Raw genomic sequence first — 5,705 nt, 5'->3', positions numbered from 1 at the left:
CTAATTAAAAATTTAAATGACACAATAATTTTTTCCTAATTGTCACATTAAAATGATAAAAAAAAAAATACTAGCTGAAGATGATAACAATCATCAAATATTCCCCAAGAACGACCGCATCAAATATTCTCCGTTAGAAGATGATGTTAACAATCATAGAACCAAAATTACAATCCATGTTACTTAAATATGGGCTCCCTATCCCTGTGGAAATGGAGTCGAAAGTAAAGCGTGTGGTAAAAGAAATCATGAAAAAGATAAAGATCTTATCGTGGAGAATATGTTTTCGATTCTTTCTCAGATCTTGTTGAAGTTTATGAAGCTGAAGATGTGGCTATGGAGATCAAATATAGTCTCTTCATGGATAAGTTCAAGCAAGTAAGTTCATATTTCCATAAAACAAGTACCCCCGCTCTCTCTCTATCTCTCCCTAGATTTTCCTAGAATTTATCATAAAACGATGTTCTTGATAAGATCTTATCCCTTGTCTTTTTTCTATATGAAAGATTAACCTTAGGTCGATGGACTCAAAGAAAAGGTGGAAGAAGTTTTAAAAAAACTTTATTAGCATCTTGAGCCAAGAGCTACAGTAAGGGATGCTATATTATTTGAGAGGGGGAGCCACTTGATATGATGACCTTCATCACAAGGGGCAGTGGACTCACCTATGCAACTGATAATGGTAGATCAAATGGTTCTTCAGGTACTATCCAACTTGAGAAAGAGAAAGGTGGTTTGTATGGTAAAGAGCTTCTAACTTGGGCAGAAGGGTCTTCTAGCGAATTGTCTAACTTACCGATCTCTCCCATAACGATCAAGTCTCACAACAAAGTTGAAGTCTTTGCTTTCCAGGCCACCGATTTACAGCTTGTTGTCTCTAAATTCCTGAGTCAATTCAACATGAATATTACTCTCACCATAGCTGTCGATAAGGAAATTATCCTGTAAATGCCTTTTTATGTTTTTATATTTAGGATCTAAGCCAAGTTTTGCTACATGGCAGGATGTTTCAAGACCTCAATGCTATTTAAGTCGTCCAAATAAAACTTGAAGGTGTGAAACTCTTTTAACTTTGGCAGTAGATACATTAATGCTCTTACTCACAGAATAACACTATATATGAATAGAAAAAAGAAGACAGCTCTCGTCATCGACTAAAACCCTAAAAGAAGCGTCGACTTCTCCAATCTCCCTCTCGTCCCGCGGGTGATGCAATGGCTCCAAAGCAGCTTCTCTTAGGACGGCGGTACTCGAGATCTTGGTGGAAGGTTCGGCGGTTTCCAGTGCAACAGAGGTGCTGTATGGAGATCGATTTTGATCGATCTTTGGGGTACTGTCTTTGACGGCTTGGAAGAGGTTGGATCTCGGCCCTTTTGCTTCCAAGACATGGTGCTGGCTTTTAATTGATGTTTCAGTCGGGTATTCGGGTGACCCCAAGGCGGTGTGCTTAAGGTTTGCTTGGCTTTTCTGTTTTATTGGGGCTCATTGGTGGTTGGAATTGCTCCATTGAAGGCACCGGAGATCTGTAGTGGCGCTGGATCGGCGGTGATGCTAGGTCAAGGTGGGATTGCTGTGTGGCATGGTTAGGTCGAGGCTTGGCTTGGGCCTATCTGATGGATTTGGAGTGGGCCTTTTCTCTTGGGGCTGCTTTTGGACCTTAGAAGTGGGCTAGGGTTTTTGCCCTAGGCTCATCCCTATGTTTTTAGTTTTGTCTGATTACAATAAATTCCTTGTATTTAGGAAGCTAAGCATCGATGTGCACTCTATGTATCTCTAACGCCTCTAGAGTATTACCAAAGGAGGGTTTCCGCTACCTCTACGTATTTGAATGTATAATGAGTATGTCTATTTCTATGTATCGCTTGTGGGTACTACCACTACCTTCTTATTTGTCTATGTCCTTAAATGACAGCAGATGGGTATGTAACAGCCTATTCTGGTTGAATGTAATATTTCCCCCCGGGGTTGCTTCAAAAAAAAAAAAAATGCTCTTACTCACAGGTTTTTCTTTGTGAATCTATACTATATTTAAGAGAAGAAACTTTGTCAGCCAAAATAGTTTTTTTTTTACGTAAATACCCTTTATATATTAAAATGCTATGAAAACCAGATAAATTAAAATGGGTAAACAAGTAAAACCACAAAAAACAAAAGAAAAAAAAATACATGCATAACCACCTACCTCCTCTAATAACTACCCACTCTCACACCCATCTGGTGTGTAGAAATTTCTCGTTTTAATTAGTGAAATAAGATTTGATTACATCAAATTTTAGTAGATTCTAGTCTTCCTCCACATATGCTCTGCAAGTGGAAGCTTTTATTTTATTTATTTATTTATTTTCAGAAAATGAAATAAATAACTGTTTTTTTTTTTTTTTGAAATAAAAATAAATAACTGTTATTGCAGAGAGAAGTTAGTGGGGCTAGTGGGATTTTTTTGTTTTTTTTTCTTAATGAAAATATAATATGTAATTGTCATAATTGCCCTTATAATTTAATTAATTCTTAAATTTTTTATAATCATTTAGAGTCATTTTTGTCAAAATTTTTGATTTTGACTAACAAAACCTCTTCTCTTAATAATAGTATAGATAATTTGGTTCTAACTAACAAACGGCTTTTCGGTCCGACATTTGTGGTTTCGCTCTAGGGTTGGGCTTTATAGGCTTTAGGTTGAGGCTTGTCCGGTGGCGTTCCTGCATCAATGGCAACGTCTTGCCTCGTTTGCGTGGTTTTATAGGACTAGTTTCTTTTGGTTTTGTTGGGGTCGAACTTGTCACAAAAGGTTGACTTTCTCCACGGAGGGGCTGTTCATTTCCTCCTTCTGATGACAACTGTTAATAGTCAGGATTCCGGACGTTGTCTAATTTTGTTAACGCAGATTAGGATTTCGGTGTCTCAGATGATTTAGTGAGGTAAGTGGTGCCGCAGCATGTCAAATGAAATACACCAGCGTCAAGAAGGGGACCACAGTTGACGATCTTTCCTCCTCCGATGCTAAAGTCAGTCAATGTATTTATGTTGACAGAATAGAGGTAGGTAAGTATTAAATGCGTATTGAAGGAAGAGAGAGGAATGGACCTTTTATAGGTGAGGTGAGGGCTGGCCTCAATCTTGTTTTCAATGTGGGACTGATATGCTCAAGTTTGATGTTTTCGGACCACTCTAAGAGGCCAACTTTGAGCAGTGCTTGACGGCGAGTCAGAGCATGTTTCAGCCTGAGGTTTGGCTCAGGCGAAAGCTTATCCTTCAGTGTTTCCGTAGGTCACACCTGCTAGACCAATCCGACAGTGAGAGGCAGACCTCGATCAGAGCTGATTATGCCTAATAGTGTTATGTATGTACAAATTCCCTAAGTCCCCAGTCAAGAATGGATTTCTTGGTAGGGGAGTTATTGTTGTTGGAGCGTGACTTCAAGCTACATGTCCGGCATAATCTGTGCGAGTGTTTCGTCAACCATGAACTTTGTCTGAGCAAGCGCTTTTGTCCTTTTTGGTAGGCTCCTCAGGGAGTCCCCCACTCCTCAGCTAAGAAATGCTCATGCGGTCGGAAGATTGTTTGATGAAGGGGCTGTGTTAAAGCAATGGGCGTTAGGTAGCGAGGCTAATCTTTATGATCTAAGCATTGAGGGTTAACTGCCTGATCAGTGGATGACGTGGGCTGCATTAACCTGTCCGTTACTCTTTCCCGGAGGAGAATTTTGACTGCAATGTCTCGTGGAGATCATTGTCACTTTGAGGCATTGTCACCTTGCGTTAACGAAGGCTGTATTAACTGATTGTTTTGGTTGTGGGGGCAAGTGAAATGGAATACATTAATGAATGGCGTGTTAACGGATCCTTTCATTTGCAACAAAAAGTGAAATGGAATTTGTTAATGAAGAGTGCGTTAACATATCCTATGTTTGCAGCGGCAAGTGGAATGAACTACTTTAGTGAAGGGTACATTAATGGATCGTTTCAAATTTCAAAAATATAAGAAGATTCGACCTTATCTTCTGAAACCATATGGTGACACGTAGAATTCGTTTACTGGTTTGGCATGCATTGGTACATCCTTTCAGTTTGTTTGTCATTGATCATAAATGACGCGTCATTGAGATATCAGAAATATCGGAGATATCGAAAATATCAGAAATATCGAAGATATTGAGGTATTTCTCACTCAGAATCACCTTGAGGGGATTTCTCCTCACCCAAATTCGCCTTAAGACGAATTTGCTTCACCTAAATATGCCTTCAGAGGTTTCACTTTGAGATATTTTTTATAAACAGGTTAATTTGTCTCTTTATTACACCATATTCTTACTAGAAACCGTTGTTAAAATTTTACATCCTGCATATTCCATAATGTATGTTACTCTGTGAATAATTGAGTTTTTTTTTTCCTTTTTTTTCCATCATATTTTATAGATGTTTCTTCATTTTATTGGGGATTTATCTCAAATATCTAATATATAGGGGATATTTGGCAATATCGGAGAAATTTCGCAGAAATGGTGGAAGATAAGATATTTTTTCCTATAATATGTCGGTTCCTCCAAAAAGGGAGATATCAGAAACATCGAAGATATTTCAATCCTTGCACAAATGGTCGGCAGCCTGATCAAACAAACTCCAAATGAGTTGAAACTTTGCAGATCCATTCTACACATCCTAAGGATCATTTCTTATGAAGAGTTCAAGAGTTAGTTCGGAGTAGAAGGCCTTTAAAAGATTGGTTCAATTTTCTGACTAAAAGAAGAAAACGGCAACACCAGACCTGTAAGGATTCCGGCATCATTTCCGGCCAAACTACGGTGAAATAAGCTCTGAAATTTTACCATCATGATCTAAAATTATCAAGGAACATTTCGTATGAAGAAGTCGAAATATATACGTAGTCATTCACGCAGGAATGACCACTAATACCAACTATAGTTCATAAATTATACTTCTCGAAAATCATTTTATATCAAAACATTGTTTTAACTTACCCATGAACCGTTGTCGATCAAGTTCATATATTTTAAAACAAATAATTTGTTTCGAAAATGATTTAATAGTTAAACAAGTAATTCCGAGTAATAAATAAATCCGTTCATAAATGAACCACGTGAGATTTACTCACCTCAAATCCAGCTGCGTCTTCACACAAAACCAAGACAAGCACCAAATCATCCAAACTCCGCTCACACAATTCCGTCAATCACCTAATCACATCAAGGTCACACTCAATACAACACAATTATACGACGATCCAACAGTCGGATCCTCATCCGAGACCATCCAACGTCTTCGGAACACTTCTCCGATCAATAAATCAAAACTACAAGTCGATCGGACGGCCAAATCCTCATGGATCGAACATCGATCGAACCGAAAACCCTAAACTTTGAAAATTCATAACTTGCTCATACGATTTCCAAAAATTACAAACTATATATTGAAATGCTCGTATCGAGGAGTAGATTGAAATAAAGAACAGAAACTGTCCCTGGGGTGGCCGGAAGCCGTCGGAAAACACCACCACAGTGGCGGCGCCACCGCCCACCCAAAGTCAAAACTCACAACATGAAAGTTCTTCATTTCGACTCCAATTTCACTTTTCATAACTACACCAAAGTTAGATTATAAGCCAAAAGATCGAATTTTACCTTGGAAGTCGACTGATCCGATGAACCCTAGTTTCAAAAACTTCAAAATTCGATCTCCACAGATCAA

General features: G+C 38.4%; 1 long non-coding RNA gene across 1 annotated transcript; it reads left to right on the top strand.

Moving 5' to 3' along the window:
- The first annotated feature begins 250 nt into the window (after positions 1-250).
- Positions 251-1,877, top strand: LOC133733122 (uncharacterized). The gene is made up of 2 exons (XR_009857504.1): positions 251-378; positions 507-1,877. It is a non-coding gene; the product is annotated as an uncharacterized LOC133733122 (long non-coding RNA).
- The last annotated feature ends 3,828 nt before the right edge of the window (positions 1,878-5,705 follow it).

This window comes from Rosa rugosa, chromosome 2 (genome assembly GCF_958449725.1).
Source record: "Rosa rugosa chromosome 2, drRosRugo1.1, whole genome shotgun sequence".
Classification (NCBI taxonomy): domain Eukaryota; kingdom Viridiplantae; phylum Streptophyta; class Magnoliopsida; order Rosales; family Rosaceae; genus Rosa; species Rosa rugosa.
Note: the sequence above shows the minus strand (reverse complement) of the source record. Positions and strands in the feature narration are given on the sequence as shown.